The sequence below is a fragment of the Mustela nigripes genome, chromosome 6 (genome assembly GCF_022355385.1).
Source record: "Mustela nigripes isolate SB6536 chromosome 6, MUSNIG.SB6536, whole genome shotgun sequence".
Lineage (NCBI taxonomy): Eukaryota > Metazoa > Chordata > Mammalia > Carnivora > Mustelidae > Mustela > Mustela nigripes.
The window spans coordinates 126,952,708-126,974,566 of NC_081562.1; the positions used below are offsets into that span (position 1 = coordinate 126,952,708).

General features: G+C 37.5%; 1 long non-coding RNA gene across 1 annotated transcript; it reads right to left on the reverse strand.

The window, feature by feature from the left end:
- Positions 1 to 11,317: 11,317 nt before the first annotated feature.
- LOC132020892 (uncharacterized) lies at positions 11,318 to 18,241 on the reverse strand. The gene is made up of 3 exons (XR_009405138.1): positions 18,094 to 18,241; positions 14,597 to 14,738; positions 11,318 to 12,092 (listed from the first exon to the last, which is right to left on the reverse strand). It is a non-coding gene; the product is annotated as an uncharacterized LOC132020892 (long non-coding RNA).
- Between the last annotated feature and the right edge of the window lie 3,618 nt (positions 18,242 to 21,859).

Sequence of the window (21,859 nt, forward strand, 5' to 3'; positions counted from 1 at the left end):
AGGTCATGATCCCAGGGTCCTGGGATCGAGCCCCGAGTCAGGCTCTCTGCTCAGTAAGGAGCCTGCTTCCTCCTCTCTCTCTGCCTGCCTCTCTGCCTTCTTGTGATCTCTGTCTGTCAAATAAATAAATAAAATCTTTAAAAAAAATTAATTAAAATTTGACCTAACTTCTCAAAAAAAAAATAAGCAAAAGATGATAATAACCAATTATAGTATATTTTGAAATAAGTAGAGAGGAAAGGTTCCCACTGTTTGTTTGTGTTTTAAAAAATTAAGTGAAATAAGTTAATCAGAGAAAGACAGTTATCATACAATCTCTCTAATATGAGGAATTTGAGAGGCAGGGCAGGGAGTTGTCGGGGGAAGGGAGGGAAAAATGAAACAAGATGGAACCGGGGAGGGAGACAAACCATAAGAGACTCTTAATGTCAGGAAACAAACTGAGGGCTGCTGGAAGAGGGGGAAAGAGGGGTTAGCGGGGCAGGGTGGCTGGGTGATGGACATTGGGAGGGTACGTGCTATGGTAAGTGCTGTGAATTGTGTAAGACTGATGATTCACAGACTTGTGCCCCTGAAACAAATAATACATTACATGTTAATAAAAAGAAAAAAATTAAACCTTAAAAAAATTATAATGGATAAATATATCTACCAGTGACCATCTTAATTATTAAATATTTAAAGAAATAATTATTAGTTTCAAACAGAGTATAATCTATGATAAGTGAAATTTTATAAATTTAAGAAAATCATAATTCGCAAGAGATCAGCATTATCTAAAATGTATCTTTAATTTTGACTAAACCCCCAACTTCAGAAAACCCTGAAGGAGCTACTGATTTTTTGAGCAGTTGATTGCAGGAGTATAACCATGATTTTAAATATGATTTTTCTGTAAGAATCAAAAACTTAAAGAGGGATAAAATATTCTGAAATCTGTATTTAACGGAAGACCGAGATCATGCTCACACAAAGATTAAGCAACAAAACAAACTCGTAAGTACAAGAGATTTTCTCTATCACATTAGTCTAATTTAATTTTTCACCATGGAGCTGATATATATTAAAAGAAGGAAAAAATCCAAAAAGAAAATGATATCAAAATAAAGAGATTTAGTTTTCTTCCCTTCAAAATAGAACAAATTTTTTATTTCAAATTTAATCTCTAACTCTTTTAAGCACATTCCTACCTCGCAGAAAAGAAAATGTAGTTCTACATATAATCCACTTCTTACGCAATTTATTTTCATTGCAGTCATAACATACTACTTGGTCCTTATACTTGAGAAATTAAGCGTAAACCAGTGTTACTCTACTGTTCTTACTTAGCATTCAAATTATAAAAGGAATTAAACACTAGTGACTTTTTTCTTTTAATATATTAATGTTGACCACATACAATATATTTCATGTAGATCTTACAATTTTGGATTATTCTCATTACATTTTTGAACATCTAATAAATACAATCGAAATCCAAAACTATCCTTCTAAGTTTGGCATTACTAATTGGAAATTAATTAGTTCAAATAGAAAGTTGCTATGCTTGGGGCGCCTGGGTGGCTCAACTGGTTGAGGGTCTGACTCTTGGGGTTTGGCTAAGGTCGTGATCTCAGGGTCTTGGGATTGAGCCCTGCTTTGGGCTCTGGCCTCGGCAGGGAGTCTGTTTGGGATTCTCTCTTTCACTCTCCCTCTGCCCCCCCCCCCCCCCCCCCCGTGCTCGCTCTCTCTCTCTGTCTCTCAAATAAATAAATAAATCTTTTTTTTTAAGTTAGTATGCTTTATATTTATCCAAAAGTGTTTTTATAGAATGCTACAGTTTTTGTGATGAGAAATATTTGTAATTTCTATTCTCTTACTAAAACATTTTTAATTAATTGGTTCACCAGAATTAAAAATAGCAGATCATACCAGAAGTTCTACCTTCTGCTAGTTCTGAATACTACATTTTATGATTTGAAGGTTCTAAGGTTCAAGTGGCTTCAATCAAGAAAAAACTCATCTTAAAAGCCAAAATCAAGAAAATAATCTATATCCCCTAAAATAATTGTTACTTTGGCCTTAAATGCAAGGCTACTGGATTCTATTTCCATGACAATTTGCCCTATGATGTAAGTAAAATGTGTAGTGTTATGGGGATATGTAACTGATTCAAATATTTAGACACATATTTAATTATGGATTTGCTAGTATTGTGACTACTGAGAAAATTATTTGATGGCCAAAACTACTTTATAGATCTGTATTGTGCAGTACCAGCAACATTATGAGACAGAATAATTAAGCCAAGATAGAAGGAAAGAGCATACAAATTAGAAAGGAAGAAGTAAAATTATCTCTGTTTGCAAACAATGTGTTATACATAGAAAACTCTAAAGACACCACTAAAAACCATTAAAACAAATAAATTCAGTGAAGTTTTAGGGTACAAAAATTAGGTTTGTTTCTATACACTAATAATGAACTATCAGAAAGAGAAATTAAGAAAATAATCCCATTTACAATAGTTTAAAAAAGAAAAAAATACAGAAATAATTTTGTTTTTAAAGATTTTATTTATTTGACAGAGATCACAAGTAGGCAGAGAGGCAGGCAGAGAAAGAGGGAGAGGAGGAAGCAGGCTCCCTGCTGAGCAGAGCCCAATGCGGGGCTGGATCCCAGGACCCCGGGATCATGACCCGAGCCGAAGGCAGAGGCTTTAACCCACTGAGCCACCCAGGCGCCCCCTTAGAAATAAATTTAATCAAGGAAGTGAAAAAATGTGTACACTGAAAACTATAAAATACTGATGAAAGAAATTGAAAAAGACACAAATAGGAAGATATTCCATGTTCATGAATTGGAAAAATTAATATTATTTAAGTATCCATACTACCCAAAGCCATCCACAGAGTCAATGCAATCCCTATTAAAATTCCAATGACATTTTTCACATAAATAGAATAACAAATCCTAAAATTCTTATGGAATACAAAAGACCCCAAATAGCCAAAGCAATTTTGAGAATGAAGAACAAAGCTGGAGGTATCATACTTCCTGACTTTGAACTATATTTTTAAGTTACAGTAATCAAAACAATATTGTATTGGCATAAAAACAAATAGATTAATGAAACAGAATGAAGAGCCCAGAAATAAACAGATGCATACCTACATAGTCAATTAAATTTGACAACAGTGCCAAGAATATACAATGGGTTAAGGACAATCTCTTTAATAAATGGTATTGGGGAAACTAGACATACAATGCACCATACACAAAAATCAATTAAAAATGGATTAAGACTTGAATGTAAGACCTGAAATTCTCAGAAGAATACACAGGGAGTAAGATTCTTGACACTGGTCTTGTTAATGATTTCTTAGATTTGACACCAAAAGCAAACATAACAGAAGCAAAAAGTAAAACCACATCAAACTAAAAAGCTCTCTGCGCAGCAAAAGAAACCATGAACAAACTGGAAAAAAACCTACATAATGGGAGAAAATATTGGCAAATCAAATATCCATTAAGAGGTTAACATCCAAAATATATAAGAAATTCATATACCTCAAGAGTGATCAGTCAGTCAATTGATAAAAATAACCCAATAAAAATGGGCAAAATATCTGAAAAGACATTTTTCTAAAGAAGACACACAAATGACCAACAGGTACATAAAAAGATGCTCAACATCACTCATCATCATGGAAATGCAAGTCAAAACCACAATGAGATATCACCTCATACTGTTAGAGGACATCTATTATCAATAAAACAAGAGATAACAAATGCTGGAAAAGATTTGGAGAAACGGAAACTCTTGTATACTTGGTGGGATGTAAACTGATATAGCCACTATGGGAAACAGTATGGGAGTTCATCAAAAGATTAAAAATACAGTTACTTAAGGCGCCTGGGTGGTTCCGTGGGTTAAAGCCTCTGCATTCAGCTCAGGTCATGATCCCAGGGTCCTGGGATTGAGCCCCACATTGGGGCTCTCTGCTCAGCAGGGAGTCTGCTTCCCTTCTCTCTCTCTGCCTACTTGTGATCTCCGTCTGTCAAATAAATAAATAAAATCTTTTTAAAAAATTAAAAAATAAAAACATAGTTATCATATGACCTAGCAATCCAACTTCTGGGTATTTATCCAAAGGAAATGAAATCATAATCTCAAAAAGATATTTGTATTTCCATGTTCATTACAGCATTATTCACAAAAGCCAAGACATGGAAACAACCTAAGTGTTGACAGATGAATGGATAAAGTAAATATGATACACACACACACACGCGCGCGCACGCACACACACACACACACTCACACAATGGAATATTATTCAGCCTTTAAAAAAAAAACAACACCACAACAATCCTGCCATTTGTCACACTATGAATGAACCTGGAGAACACCATGCTAAGTGAAATAAGCCACATAGACAAAGACAAATACTACATGGTATCATTTATATTGTGGAATTGTTTTTTAAAAAGTCAAACTCTTAGGGGCATCTGATTGGCTCAGTTGGAAGAGCATGTGACTTTTGATCTCAGGGTCATGAATTCAAGCTTCACATTGGGTATAGAGATTACTAAAAAATAATAATTTGAAAATAATAAATAAAAATAAATAAATAATAAAATAAATAAATAATCAAAACCATAGATACAGAGGGTAGAAAAGTAGTTGCCTGGGGCTGGGTGCTGGGGGAAATAGAAATCAATAAAAGAAGAGTAGAGAAAAAGAGAAATTGAGGAAGAAAAGTTGATAAAAGGGTACAAACTCCCTGATGAGTAAGGTCTGGGGATCTAATGTATAACATGGTAACCAGAGTTGATACAACTATACTATAGAGTTGAAATTTGCTGAGAGAGTAGAACTTTAGTGCACACCCACACGCACACACACAAAGGTAAATATGAGAGGCAGTGGATGTGAGAATCCATGCACTACGTATACCTATATCAAATAATATCAAATCTCAATAAATATCAATAAATACAAATACCAAATAACATTGTATACCCTTGATATATCACATTCTTGTTTGTCAATTATATTCAAAAAAGCTGAAAAAAAATTCATTCTAGCACTACTTGCAAGGGGATGAAATCAACATAAATGTCCCTTAAGAAAGGAGTCGTGCAATAAATGAGAGTTTATTTACCAATGAAATTATATGCAGTTGTTAAAAAAAAAAGAGAATAGCATATATGTATTGACTTGGAATAGTCTCAAAAAGATATTAAATGAGTAAGTAGGGTACAGACCACTGTGAATATCATTCTACTGTTTGCAGAGAGAAAGCTCTGGAAGACATACAAGCTATTGATAATTGTCACATCTGGGGCAGAACTGAATGACTCGAGAGCCAGGGTAGGAGCAAGACTTATTCTCAGTGGTATAACATTCAATATCTTTTGTGTAATATGGGATTACACTGACGATTTAAATATTAAAAAGATCATTTATAAATAGAAAATTAAAGCAAAAATAAGAAGGAGAGGTGGAAGAAGAAATTTGGATCTGGGCAGCCCTACCCAGAATACCCTACCGGGCTTATGAAACCATGGGTGTATCCAGTTGGCTCCTTTTTTGTTTTTTAAGACTTTATTTTCAAGTAATCCCTATACCCAGTGTGGGGTTTGAACTCACAACCTTGAGATCAAGAGTCACATGCTCTACCCACTGAGCCAGCCAGGTGCCCCCAGTTGGCTCCTTAAGCCAGAATTCAAGGTCCTCAGCTATGGGACAGTCTGAGGTGACAGGAAGAACAGTCAGCTCATTCCACTGCTGAGAGACCACCAAACCCAGTGTTCTCCTGCCCTGACAAGTGGAAAAAGAACTTAGTTCCTTAGAAACCCGTGCATTTCGGAAACAAATCTGTCCCCACCTCTCTTCTGACAGCGAGTGCTCACCATATCTGAAAAGGTTAAGAAACTTGAATGCCCACCTCCCAAGTCAACGAAGATCTTTCTTGTTTTTCTCTCTGCATCTCAGGAGGACGGGAAGAGGCAACAAAACTCACTTGTGTTTTACTCATACTCCATCTCTGGAACTAGGAAATTTGTCTTTAATTAGACTATTAGTTTCAGAAGCAAAACTGTAACACCAAGAAGAATCTATTGAAAAAATTACATTTGATTACTTAAGTTTCTGCCTCACTCCTCTATCCAGATTTTGGCTTATTGTGTATTTAATTAACTAAATATAAGACCCTCTTCCTCAGGAACATATAGTAAAGAATATAGTAATTATAGTACTTATACTAATGCTTTATTTTAGTAAGGTTTTTTTACTTAAAAATTATTGTTTTTTTCTACCATTTATGATATAAAATTATTTTTCTGCAAATATATTTAGAATATCTCTGGAGAAATACACAATAAATTATAGTATTAGTAATTCCAGGGAGAGAACTGGGGAACTAGAGGCAAAAGGAAGACTTGTTTTTACAGTATATTTTTTGTACTTTTTGAATTTTCTATCATGTGTATGTACTTCCATTCTTTCCCCAATCTGTTCTTTAAAAATCACCATTTACCTGACTAGATAGTAAGGCTAAATAAATTCTGATCATTGGTACAAAAACAAAACAAAACAATTGTTGTTACACGGATGTTTTCTACTTTGATTCATCTGAATTGCATGAATGGATTAAAAATAGCTGCACTATACCTATAAAAAGCGTAAGGTAATTAATGACTACAAAATCGTTGTCTTTTATAAAAGCTGTCAGTAACTCCCCAGTTCTTGGCCTCCATGATTAGATATGAAAGTATCAGGGGGAAGCAACAGATGGCATTGTTCAAGAGACATGTTCCTTTGACAAGTTCAGGAGGGAAGGAAGAAAAATACAGGAGAGCTCCAAAAAGTGGGTGGTACAAGCTGAATTTCAAGAAATGATTGTTTTCACCAGAGGGACAATAGGTGGCTCTCATTTCAGATAGAGGAAATAATATTAACAGGATACATTTTGCAGACTGCAAGAAAGTTACCATGACATGAGTCCCCAGAGTCTGTGTGAAGGGACAGGAGGTGAAACTGGGAGGTAGAAAGAGACCTCGCACCCAAGACATTGACATAAAACATTTTGGGTTTTATCCTGAAGACTTTGGGAAACCACTTTATAGTCTAAACCAACTACTGAGATTCATAAAACTAAAATAGAGCGATTTGCATCTAGGAAATTCTACACACAGATAGATGTCTTTACAAACAGTATGGTGACCTGTCTTTATCAACATCCCACACAGGATGTCCCTTGCAACCTTCTTTGGGGAGAGATCATTAAAGGAAATCTAGGTTGACCAGCTGTCCTTCCTGATGGTACAAAAATTCAGACAGTGACCTGCCAAGTGATAGAAAACCCGTCCTTCCTAAATTTTGCTGTGCCTCTTTTCCCAGATTAAAATCAGATTGAACTGGCCTGGAAGTAAAGGCATACTTTGCAAAAATTAGAAATCAAAAGGTCATTACTCAAGTTTTCCAGGAAACATCCTCGGGCAGCATGGCATGAGCCCACTACGGGCTGGGATTTTGCTGACCAAGATCCTTCACGGCACCAGTTTTGGGGAATGTTAGTGACCACTCTCCACCCCCCCCACCCTCCCCCCAGGATAAAGGACCACATCCCCAGCTTCGTTCCGGGCTCACAAAATCTGCAGCACAGCTGTCACTTGGGTGTAGATGGCTTTTCGTCTGCCCAGCTATGGCCTGGTTGTGAAAGAACGAAAAGAGGCTCTGGCTCCTTGGGTGTTGGGCAAGACAGTTTGGCTTCTCTCTCTTTGCAGGGATAGGCTGCAGCTGGCTTCCACTGACTCAGCTGGGAATTAGAATTCTTCTGAGACCACAGACAGCCTAGTCCTCCTGTTACAGTGACAGAGTCCATCTATCTTACAAAAAAATGCCACTTACTCTGCTGAAAGAACATTTGCCTCCTACTTGGGTATGTTTCCATTAAAACGTGCTCTCCCATCCAAGTACTAACTAGAAGGTATTATGCTTAGCGAAATAAATCAATTGGAGAAAGACAACTATCATATAATCTCCCTGTTATGAGGAAGTTGAGATGAAATGTGGGGGGTTTGGGGGGTAGGAGAAGAATAAATTAAACAAGATGGGATCGGGAGGGAGACAAACCATAAGAGACTCTTAATCTCACAAAACAAACTGCGGTTGCAGGGTGGGGGTGGGGGAGAGGGTGGTTGGGTTATGGACATTGAGGAGGGTATGGGCTACGGTGAGTGCTGTGAAGTGTGTAAACCTGGCGATTCACAGACCTGTACCCCTGGGGCTAATAATACATTATATGTTAATTAAAAAATTAAAACATTAAAAAGAAACAAACAAACAACAATAACAACAAACAGTGCTCTCTGTTTTACAAGAAAGATCTCTTCGTGAATCAGACAGAGAAAGCTACCTTTCTCCATCTGTTTTACTTTGATTTCCAAATTCCTCTCATGCTGGAGGGGTGGAGGGAGAAGGGGAGGGTCACAGATTAGATCCTCCAGAAAGCAGCTGTGGGGGTGGAGTCAGGGGTATAAACATTGGATTGCGGAGCACAAGTTACAAAGGGAAAGGGGAAGAAACAAGACTGGGCAGGGGAAGCTGTAAGACCACAGTGCAGACCCGGCAGAATCCACCCCCAAAAGGCAGGACCCTGGATCAGAGAGTGCCCTTGGGCAGAACAGAGAAGTTCTGCTTTGGGCAGAAATGACTAAGCCTTTGATCCATTGCCTTGCTCATCACTGACTAGAAGCCACCCCGAGAATTGTGTGATGTTGGCTGAAAGCTGAGGAAGATCCCCTCAGCCAGCACCTGGATGAAAAACACCCTGCAGAGTCTCCCAGAAACACGCTGAATGTCATGTGAGCGAGAAATCTTTGTTGTTTTCAGCTCCTGAAATGTGAGGATCTTGGGTATGTGGTTTCATAGTTTTCATCTATTTTGGAAAAGTGTTGGCTTTTATTTCTTCAAATATTTTTCTGCTCCTCCTTCCCCCTCTGGCTTGTGACGGATACCAAGTATCTAGATCAGTGTCTACTAAGAGGTCCTTCTAGTCACTACTAGTAAATAACATCACAGTGCATATGAGTTCCGGAAATGCATCGTTCCTTCCTTTGTGCTGCTGCTTTGCCATGCACTTCCACTGTTGTGTGTATAAAACTGAGAATTAATTTCCTCGGACTACTGGAACCAAGTATCACAAACAGGGTGGCTTAAAACAAGAAAAATTTATTTGTTCACAGTTTTGGAAGCTAGAAGTCCAAAATCAAGAGGTAGGCAGAGCCAAACTCTCCAGAAGGCTCTAGAGAAGAATCTTCTTTTTTCAGCTTCCTAGCTCCTGGTGGTTGCTGGCAATCCTTCACATTCTTTGGCTTGTAGATACATCATTCCAATCTCTGCCTCCATCTTGGTGTGGATTTCTCCTCTGTTTTTCTCTGTGCTTTTGCCTTCATGTGGCCTTCTCTCTGTGTTTCTGTCCAAATTTCCTCCTTTTTTATTAGGATACTAGTTATTGGACTTTAATCTAGTATGGACTTATTTTATCTTGACTATCTCTGCAAAGACACTATTCCCAAGGAAAATGGCATGATAAGTATCAGAGGTTAGGATTCTACATATCTTTTTGGGAGACGTAATTCAACGCCCAAAGAACTACGTTATCCTTATATGCTTATGTGTAAATTTTCCTTAGTAGACTGTTAGCTTCTTGAGAGCAGGAACTTTACCTTTAAACTCTTAGTGTCTAGTATAGCATCTGAATTATAGTTGGGTGAATTTATACAGATATATCTCAGTAAATTATTGTATAAAAGGCATATATAATGTATAGATGGCAATTTAACCAAATAAGAACAATGCTTGCATTACTAAAGACCAATTTGGGAGAAAAAATATAAGAGAAATAATAGAATATTAAATATATATTTTAATTTTTTACTGAGACTCCAAGTCTTTATATAGTATTCCACTTACTATATAACTTTTGGTTGTAGGTAAGCAGAAAAACCCAACTCACACTGTCTTACAATAAAATGAGAACATTGGCTCATGGCTCTAAAAAGTCCAGAGGTAGAGTCTTTTTCATGTGATTCATTGGCTCAATGATACTAGCCAAGAGAAAATGTAGATTTCTTTCTTCAACCATGACAGAATACTGGCACTGAACTAATCATAAACAACTAGAAAATTGGACAAAATGTCTGAAACAACAGTTTTTAGACACTGTCAAACAGTCAGGACTGCGATACTTGAAAGAAATGAAACAAATAAGGTGAAACTGATGAACACTACTGGCTTCTGCCTAAAGGCATTTTCCGGACTGTAGCACAATAAGGGGGAGCTAGGCAGACCACCGTGTTGTCCCTGAACTGAAGAGAGTGGGATTGGAGTTTGGGGGCACTTAGGTGAATGGAATTTGCAGGGCAGAATGCTGGGGGAAATGGAAACTGTGCAGAACAAGAGTTCAAGAAATGTGCAAATCTTCATAAGACTGCTTAGTTTTTGGCAGGATACTACATGGCACATGTGCAATGCAGAACTCCATGAGGTCTTGCAAAAGAGCTGTAAGCTGAAAAATTCCCAGAGCTCACATGGGGCTGGGAGATGTTTGATTTTCCAACTAGTGAAAAAGGAGAAACCATACTGATAACATAGAGCATCCAGTGGAGACCCCAGAAGTTTAACAACTTAGTGCTAGAGTAGTCCAAAGCTGAGGCTACTATACGCCCACCTTAGCAAAGTTTATAAAGACGCACCAAAAGAATCAAACTGATCCACAAATAACTTGCCTTCCAGTCATAACAAACTTCAGCACTCTTTGAAAGAAGTTTTCATAGGGATGCCTGCGTAGTTCAGTGGAGTAGGATGCCAACTTTTTGTTTTGGCTCAGGTCATGATCTCAAGGTCATGAGATGGAGTCCTGAGATGGCTCTGTGCTCATCAAGGAGTTTGCCTCTTTCCCATTCCCTCTCCTTCTGCCCCTCTCCCCACTCATGCTTGCACTCTCTCTCAAATGAAGAAATAAACCTTTAAAAATAAAAGAATAAAGAAGACACCCAACAATGTAATGTTCACAATGTCCAGCATCCAATAAAAATTACTATATAGGCAAAAAAAAGCAGAATACTATAACTAATATAAGGAGAAGAAATCTGTTAATAAAATTAGATCACTGGCACCTGGCTGGGTTAGATGGTAGAGCACATGACTCTTGATCTTGGGGTCGTGAGTTCAAACCCTACAGTGGGCATGGAGTCTACTTAAAATAAAACTAATAAAAAATAAAATAGACTCAGAATGATAGTGATAATAAAGTTAGCTGAAAGGACTATGAACTCATTATTAAAAATTTAGTAAGGAATTAAAGGAATACATGAACATATTGAGAGAAATTAAATCATATAAAAGTAACTTTTAGTGTTATAAAATACAAAACCTGAAATGAAAATTTACCAGATAGATTTAACAGCTGGCTGGACTCTGCAGAAGAAAAGAACAGTGAACTTGAAAACATAGCAAACAGAATCGAATATGAAACATGGAGAGAAAATGGCTAGATAAATAATGAAAGAGTCTTAATTATCTGTGAGACATGATTACATATGTGTAATTGGAATCCTAAAAGAATAGGGAGCAGAAACATATTTGAAGAAATAATGGCAACCATTTTTCAAATTTGGTAAGTATAAATTCTCAGATCCAATATATTTTCCTTCTTTCTGAGTATGATGACTTTGTAATGTGCCAACTTGGCTAGGCTGAGCTACCTTTCCCAGAGTTCCCTTTCTTTTATGTTTCCAGTTAGACTTCTCTCACACGTTGTTACTGATCTCCTAATGTGTCCCACGGGCAGGAAGGAATTGCAGCTAGACTTGAAATTGTTTTACCTTCCTCTGGATCATCCTTCCACTTCTCTGGCACCCAAGCCAGGCTTGCATGTTTAGTTCCATGACACAAGGCCTGGCTTCTGAAAGATACCTTTGTCACCAATGTCAGAATTAACAAGAATGGGCACAGATTTCAGTCTCTCCTCAAGGGGTTCCAGTTGGTGTTTGTGGGCTCCATCCTGCTCATGATCTTTCCATGCTGAATAATGCTAGCCCTGTGGATTTCAAGCTTCAGTATCAAATGCAGAGACAACAGTTTCACAATCTACTTAACCAGCATAATTAATATAATATGATTAATTATTAATTAATTATTAAATTAATATAATATAAAAATTGGTGTCACATATAATTAATATAGTAAATATTAATTTTATATAGTAAATGTTAATTTTATATAGTAAATGTTAATTATGTATGATTAATCATTATTAATTATAATCATATATATTATATATGATACTAATTATATGATATACAATTATATGATATACAATTATATATGTATAATGATATATAATTATATACTTATCCATATAGAATATAGGGATATTTATAATAAATATATTTATTTACATATATTATATAGGGATAAATATATTTATTCCTATATAATCCCTATAACTAATCCCTATATGTAATACTTCTATATTATATACACATTCCTATATATATTCCTATGTACAAAGAGATTTGTTCAGGAAATTGGCTTACTCACTTACTGGTATATTTCTATCCACTTATACAATATATATGTAGTACTTACACAGTATATATAAACATATACATATGTATATAGTTTATGGATAGTGTGAGATACACACACACACACCCCTACCCTCCCTGTTTCCCCACTTCCCTAACTGATAAATGGCAATATATCTATTAATTTTTAAAAATTCTCTTCCAGCAATTACTCTTAAATTTCCAGCCATGACTTTTAAAATTTGAACTTCTCTGCTTTCCATATTTTACAAGCATCTCATAGTTTTTGTTCTGCAACTTCCCCTCACCACCACCACCAAACAATCAGGGATTTATCAGTTTTTTTTTTTTTAATTTTTCTCTTATTTCTAGGATTTGGAAGGTATAGAATAAGGCTTTGGTCTGAGCCCAATCTGCTATCATGAACCAGAATCCTTTAGTAGGCTGGGGTTTCTTTTGTTTTCTTTTGTTTCTTATGTAATCTCTGCATCCAACATGGGGCTTGAACTCACGACTCAAAGATCAAGAGTCACGTGATCTGCTGACTGAAGCACCCGGGCCCAGTTAGTTGGGAGTTTCTTGTTTGTTTGTTTTTTTTTAAATAAAGTATCTGGAATCATTTTTTGATAGGTTTAAAAAAATGTCATCATTATAGCTAAGCCTTCTTAGTTTGGACAGTATGAATTTGTGAAAGGTTTAAATATAGAAATTTTAAAGGAACAAAGTGTGAAGCCATAACTTTCTGCAGCTGAAAATCACTGAGAGGTAGGTTGAGATATTGTTAGAAGTAAAGAACATGTTCTCAAAAAGACATATGATAGAATTTCTACCTATTTAGGGGGAAAAGGAACAAATAGTCTGCTTAAATGGCAAACAGCTTCTTTCTGAGAAGAAAATTAATTATCAACTTTACCTTAATTTTTTATGTCACACTAACATAAGCTTGATTTCAGAAAAAAAAGAAAACTCTCAAAAAATTATTGTCTATCAAACTTTGAACTCTCAAATTTGTAAAATGTTAACTACATTAACAAAGCATTGTCACATAACAGAGTTCTTAAATGAATCTCAATTAGCATATCAATTCTTATGTAAATGATGCTTCTGGGAGCTAGAGAAATGAATTCTAGCAGGATTTAATTCTTAAATAAATTAAGTTGAATAATCTTTTTCCTCTGTTAATTGTCACTCAATTTTCAAATTATTTATTTATGTTCTTTTACACTCTGACTAGCAATCAAGGGGATAAGGTATATAAAGCATTTTGTAAACTACAAATCACCAGGAAAAGGTAAGGTAGCATAACCCTTAGTTTAAGTAAGCCCTAATCTACTATAGTGGTCACTGAAAATGTCATCTCTCACTTGTATATCTCGTAATATTAATATTACATCAGTAAGCCTTTCACATTGTTAGGAGGAAATTGTACATGAAGTTTAAGTAACCAAAGATGAAAGTAACCAAATTAAAGTGTGCTAATGGTATTTGAAGACTAAAACCTCCCTAAGCCCCAATTTGCTTTTTTCTGGTCTTTGGCCTTATTATATAGTTAGGAAAGGAACACAGACTCTCCTGGGCATCATCTTACCAGTTCCAAGATCTGTATGGTGATGAATTAACTTGACTCAAGAGAGGTTTGGCCTTTGTCCCTCCTCCTGGGAGTTAATCTTTGTACCCTTGGAATTTCCCGAAGAATTCTAATAAAAATGTGTTATATTCACAGTGGGCCCTCAGACTACACCTAATAGTTTCTGCTAATTAGATGATTCATTGTGGGCATCTGACTGGTTATGCAAAGAGATAAGTCAGTAGAGGGGCCCTGCCTACACCAATAGTTTTAAAGTGAGCACAGACCATACCGTAAAGACTTTGAGCCACATTATGACCAATCTTACCTCCCAGGAGGGGAGAGGGCTGGAGACGGAGCTTAACCATAATATGGGCCATGTTCAATAGTCATGCTTAATGAAACCTCAGTAAAATCTCAACACCAAAGCTCAGGTGAGCCTGTTACCTGACCACACTCCATGTGTGTACAGCCACCAGGAGAGTAACACTTCCTTGAGGACATGCAAGCTTCAAGCTTGGAGTCTTCTCAGTCCCAGATTCTGCCCAATACATATCTTCTTTTGGCTGGTTCAGATTTTTATCTTTTGCTACAAAAAAAAAAACTGTACTCATATACATAGTATTTTCTTGAGTTCTGTGAGTCATCCTTTCAAACCACCAGGCCTGAGGGAGTCTGTGAATTTGTGCCCAGTTAATCTGATGTGAGGGTAGCTCCGGGAACCGTCAAACTTCTGGGTGGTGTCAGAAGTCTTGAGCAGACTTGACAGTTTGGAGGATGGTGCCCTTCACCCAAAGCTGAAGTAGAGATATAAGATATGCAGGGGCTGGATTGAGTGGCTGATTGGAATTTGGAGTTCCGAGTGGGAGGTTGGCATGGAGGACTTGAGCCAGTTAGATACCTATATCCCAGTTCTTTATCTCCCTAGTGCCTCTGTAACACAATTTGCTTCCAGTTCTAGTGGGACCAATGAGTGACTTTTCTTTCATTCATCCATTCAACAAACGTCTCTTGGGTGTCTATTGTATACCCAGCATTGTACTAACATTGGACACTTCTTGTTCTCGTGACCCCCACAGACCAGTGAAGAGAGATACAGAATAATTACACTGCAAATAGTGAGAACACGGAACAGCAGGCCCTGAGTTAGTCTTAGGAGTCAGGGAAATCTTCCTAGAAGTAGATGAGCATTCTAAGCAGAGTGATTAGCATATGCAAAGGCCAAGGCAGGATGAAGAAGATCCCGCTGGAAACTGAAAGGGGCCACCCTGGCTAGGCAGCAGAAAGTTGAGGTGAGGGAAGATTGTGCTCATGCAGAGTCTGGTGCATGATGTTAAAGATTTCAGAGTTAATTCTTAGAGACGTAGGAAACAAGACTTTGAAGGGTTTAAAGCAGTGACAATTATTTTTGCGCATTTAATAGTTACTTGGCATGCATGGTGAGACCCTACACACAATCCAGGGATATGACTGGTATTAGATAACTGTTTCGAGGTGGTGATAGGGCAGCTAGGAGTGGTGGAGATAAGTGGATAGATTTAAGATGATGCAGAAGCCGGATTCAATAGGATTGGGTGCTTGACTGGAAGTTGGACTACTGATATAGGAGGTCATGGATGACTCCCAAGTGTCAGACTTGGACAACCAGGGACATGGTGGTGCCATTCACTGAGGCATTATACTGGAAGAGGACAGGTTTGTCAGGGAACAATCCTAAGATCAATTGAACTTGCTGAATTTTTTTAAAGATTTTATTTATTCAGTTGACAGAGAGTAAGAGAGAGAACAAGCAGGGGAAGCAGCAGGCAGAGAGAGGGGGACAAGCAGGCTCCCCATGGAGCAGGAAGCCTAATGTTCAATCCCAGAACCCTGAGATCATGACCTGAGCCGAAAGCAGAAGCTTACTTGCCTGAGCCACCCAGGCGCCCTGAACTTGCAGAACTTGATGTACCTAGACACCATGTGTTTGGAGATGTCTATTATGAAGTTCCATTTATGCGTCTGAAGCTCAGAGGGAAGGTCTGTGCTGTATATGTAGATCTAGAAGCTGTTGGTATAGAGAAGGCATCTGAATTTATGACAGTGATAAACTTACCTGAAGGTGCACAAAGAGAAGCTCTAGTACAATGTTAGCTCTATGCTCTGTTCAAACACATCAACCCTTGAGACCTTTATCAGGGAGTAAAGAGTAGGGTAGAGCAGAAGATAGGAGGAAGAGCCAGAGAAAGTAGATACAGAAGGTCACCATCTTTCCCTCCTTTTCCTCCTTCCTCCTCAAGGAGGAAGTTACAGAAAGTTGTAATGGAAATGGGTAGGCTTTAGGCATTGTCTGGGGGCTGTCTGGAGATCAAACTCTTACTGCTGTAGGCAACTGCCTTCCCAGAGCTAGATTGCTGCTCCTTTTGTTAAAAAACATGCAGTAACTACATAGCTAGCACCGACTTTTCTGTGAGGCAATAAAAGTGTTAATGAACTAGATGGGGGGAAATCCTTTCACAATTTTTATTATATCAAATCATGTCTTATACTTTGAATATCTTACAATTTTATAGTAGGTCTCATTAAAGCTGAAATTTTAAAAAAATAAGAACTTCAGATAGCTTTTTTTTTTTTTACTTTGTAGTTTTCTTTTTCAGGGAACAGGAAGATCTGTTTTCCATGTAAATATTCAGATTTTACTTTTTTCTATTCTTGAAGGCTCTTTTTTTTATGATTTTATTTTTGATTTAAAAAAAAAAAGATTTTATTTTTAAGTAATCTGTATACCCAACATGGAGCTTGAACTCACAACCTCAAGATCAATCAAAAGTCTCACACTCCACTGACTGAGGAGGCCAAGCACCCCTTATTCTTGAATGTTCTAAGGCTATTATTCTCAGAGATTCTCAGTCAGAAGTCTTGTGGGGAATGAGACCTTTCACAGGTCATGTACTATTGCCAGCCCATTTCTCAGCCCAGAGACTCCACAATAATATGCCTTTTCAACCCATTCAGATACACCAGGGTTAAATCATATTCTATGACACAGAAAAAGTGAAATAACATGAAATTCTCAGCTGCATTCCCTCAACATCAATATTATAAAATGATTTCAGTCTCTTCAGAAGAGGGCCTGACAAAGTAGTCACTAAGCTATGGAAAGACTGGGTTTTAGCCAATATCATTTTCTGTCTTTAACCACTTAAATAGCTATATGGCCATTCAGCTCTCATTATGACCTTCATTTGTCAGGTGCTTGAAAATAGCCCAGACACTTTTTCCTCCAAAGAAAGGCACCCTCCTGGGAAGGATGAGCCAGAAAGAGAGAGAAGGGGAGAGAAAGAGCCATCAAGCTCACAGCAGGAGCTAGACGTCCTATTTCCTGGGAGAGCCATTTTGATTTGTGCGTTGATGAGACTGCTTTCTGCCTAGGAATGCTCTTTAAGGTACGCACCTCTCCCATCCCAAGCATAATGTGTGATTTCGTCTCTAGCTTGGCCGTGTTTGCTTCCTTGCATTCCCATTTACCCCCACGCTGGCCCTTTCTGTGCGCCTCCCCCATCCCAACCAGGCTCCAGAAAGATTTTACAACTATAAAGCTCAGAGATAGCCTTCCAAACATTTCTTTTTTTTTTTTTTTTTTTTTTTTTTCAGAAAAATATACATAAAGTGCTTGGCTACTTGCTCTGCTTCTCAAGCTCCTAGTTACACAAAATATTTCTAGAGTATATGTTGGACGCCCAGTTCTTCTTATGCCAGGAGAAAACTTTGGCTGATGAAAAATGTTTATCATCTTTACAACATTTCATGGAAGTTGATATAACTGAGTACTATACTCTTCTCTCACATCCTGCTCTTATATTTAATGACCATGTGAGGAAAGAAAGCAGATTAAGAAGCCATTTGAATCTAAATCACTCTATATTTGAAACTAAGTGAGAGCCAGGACAAATACAAATACGCACAATAGTCGAGATGTTCTTTGTGGCCAAGCCTCCTTTCCTGGCGTGATTCCTTGAGAGTTTCTTCATATTTGTGAGGGTCCATAATCCAGGTTCATGGTCATTGATGAAAATGCCCTGAGCACAAAAGGGCTGGTTTTCACCACATCAACAATATCTTCTTGGTTATTTACACCGATCCATTTCAGGGAAAGAGAAGAGAGTAAGGTCTTGATATTTGTGATATTTTTTTTTTTAAAAGATTTTATTTATTTATTTGACAGAGAGAAAATCACAAGTAGATGGAGAGGCAGGCAGAGAGAGAAAGAGGGAAGCAGGCTCCCTGCTGAGCAGAGAGCCCGATGCGGGACTCGATCCCAGGACCCTGAGATCATGACCTGAGCCGAAGGCAGCGGCTTAACCCACTGAGCCACCCAGGCGCCCGGTATTTGTGATATTAAAAGAAAATCCAAAGCATCATGAGGGAACTTCTGTGGTTCTGTTAATATTTCATCTCATGGATTCTAGTTAAACAGCTATGTTTTTTAATGACAAGTCACCCAATTATACTTACCATCTGTGCATTTTTCTGTATGTTTAATACTTCAAAAGAAGTTCATATTTTTAAAAAATCCATTAACATAATTCATCTTCCAAAGCCTGATGAGCAGATGACATCCAATCCATGGCAAATTTGACCTAGAGCTGTGTGGTCGAAATGATATCCACTAAACACATGTAGTTATTGAGAATTTGAAATGTGGCTAGGCCAAACTGAGATGTGTTGTAAGAGTAATATACACACTAAATTTTAAAGACATGGTATGAAAAACAGGTAAAGTATGTTATTAATCATCTTATATCAATTATATGTTTAAACAGTATATTTTAGATATATAGGACTAATTAAAATATATTGTTAAAATTAATCTCACTTGTTTCTTTTTGCTTGTTATATGGCTACTAAGATATTAGATATTACATCTGTGGCTCACATTATGTTCTCTTGGACAGCATGGCCCTAGTGTCACCAACTCTGCCACTATGCTGAGTGTGAGGTCAGTTAGTGTAAATTCTGGCTTTACACACTCATACCTAATTCATATGCACCAGTTCCCAATGAAACAGCACAGAATATTTTTTTTATCTTCCAGGGAAAAAGAACAATGATTTACCTTGATTTGTAAATTTGGGTTAAACATACACTCATTATATTTAACTTATTTTAATTAACACTCAACCAAATTGTGAATTAATAACAGTGAATGGTGTAAAATATTTGAAAGTTAAAAACAATAAAAGTAGGGACACCTGGCTGGCTCAGAGTAAAACGTGTGACTCTTGATCACTCTTGATCTTGTGAGTTCGAGCCTCATGGTGTGTGTACAGATTATTAAAAAGAAAAAAAAGCAAAAGTAACACTTCTAAATGGACAGACCTGGTAAGTCAGAATTCAGACAATCATTAGTCCAGGCCACTCTAGATAGGGAAATAGTACATTCTTTCTCAGGTTAAAAGTTTTCCCCTTTGTCTAATATTTCTACTTTCTGCTGGATACTTTTTCACAATTGATATTCAAGCTGTAGAAAACATTCCTCCATCAGCGGAATCTGGCACAATAAGAGGCTCTTTAGATAGCAGGGTTGGCATTTTTGAAATTCACTCTGGATTTGTTAAGTGGTTTGCAGCTGAGAAGCTAGACGAGCTGACTTTTCACTGTATGAATTCTAAAAATGCTCAGAGGCAAGCATCTTAAGAACTGCAATATTCTGTGGGCTATGTAATCAGTACATTATCAAAATATATGCATTTTTGATTATTACAGTAATCTAAAAATTGCTAATTATATAAGAGCTTGCTAACTAAAACATAATTATGGTTAACACATTATTTGATGTGTATTCCTGTTATTGGCAAACTCTGAAACCAGTTACATATTTTTCCTTGAAAATTTGAAATCCGTTCCAAAAGTGTTAGGCTCAGTCAAAGCTAGAAGCATTGCAGTAGGCTTAGGAAAATTACAATCTTCTACCATGACAGTTGCTGGGGAAACATCTACCAATGGAAGTTTGAGAAAATTGTATACCATAGGCAAGGGGGACGGAGGACTCATTATGATTGCTTTCTTCTGTTTGCCAAGGTTCTAATTCCCACTCTTAAACTGATTATTCCCTTGCACAGAGCTCACAGCTAGAACATTCGATGTTTTTGTACATAACGCTAACCACTTTTATATTTGGTAGCTGTTGGAAAAATCAAAGCCTCAGCATCTATAGGACAAACATTCTTTAAAAGCAGCAAACTATCAAATATATTTCATTCGGTCTTGCACTTGACTCAAAGATTGCTCTACTTGTGCTACTTACTGTAAGCCAGGTATTCAGAACAAAAAAGAATGTGGGAAATGAGAGGGAGGGAGAGGGAAAGCAAGGCTGTTGAGGGGAAGGAGGAGGAAAGAGAATGGGATGGTGCATCTTCTGGAAGTCAAAATCGCTGATTTGAGCTTATCTTATACTTGATGTAAATGGTATAAGTGTAAACCCATCCAAACCCTACAAAGGCAAGTAGGCTGACAAAATAGCTATAGTTAACTAAGTAATGCTAAGTAGTTAGTCTTTCGAGCCTATTAGGCTTGAAATTTAAAATATATTGTCCTTACAGCAAGCCAGAAGCCATTTCTTCCAGGCATGTGTTGGCTAGCTCCCCAGCCTACATTCCTTTTTACCACCGTTTCAACAAGACCCCATCTGCCCCAATATCAAGGTATCCTATTTGCCAGGCCAGAGTACTCTGTTAAGGAGTAGGAAGAATAGCCAATCGGTGTAGTGGGACATCAGAAGCGATGTTTGGGGGCTCTCTGGGAGAGAATTATCAGAGTTTCCTGTAAGGTGCTTGCTCTTCTCCCTACACAATCATGAAACCAACAGCCCCAGTTGTGCCTGGCGCCGTCCGGAAACTGGAATGGTTAACCACTTTGAAAATGGAGCTGATTCCATGACACACAGAGAGGAAACACAACTGGATCCCTGGTGGTATCTTTGCTTATTAAATCAACTTTATTAAAATACACCCACTTCAAATATATATATAAAGTTGGTAGTTTCTGGGTGCCTGGGTGGCTCAATCCGTTAAGTGTCCCACTCTTGATTTTGGGTCAGGTGTTGATCTCAGGGTTGTAAGATGGAGCCCACCTCTGGCTCCACCCTGGGTGTGGAGCCTGCTTAAGCTGCTCTCTCTCCCTCTACCTCTCCTTGAGCGCCACCCCTCCCCCGCCCCCACTATTCACACTTTCTCTCTCTTAAAAGAAAAAAAATTGCTAGTCTTTTTAACTTTTTATTTTGAAATCATTTTGGACTTACAGAAAAGTTGCAGAGGGAATATGCAGAGCTCCAAAACACCTCCTCAGCTCCCCAGTGTTATCGCTGCTCAAGGATTTAGAACATCCATCTTGAACTTGTCTCTGTCCACTTTCATGTAATAGTATACCACTTCACACAGATAGCATGGTTTGCTCACCCTCTCCTGTCCCAACGCTGCTATCATCACACACTTTGCTTCTACATGTGGTAAAAGCCACAAATACATTCTCATTCATTTTGATTGGCATACTCAATTATTTGAAAAATAATAAAAAGTGAGGAAAAAAGTCATTAATATTTACTAACATATTTACTGTGTCTGCTATTTTTCATTCCTTTATAGATCTGAGTTTTTATCAGGGATCTTGTTTCATCGGCCCAAAGAACATCGTTTTGTTAAATTTGTAAATTTTGTAAAATTTGTAAACAAA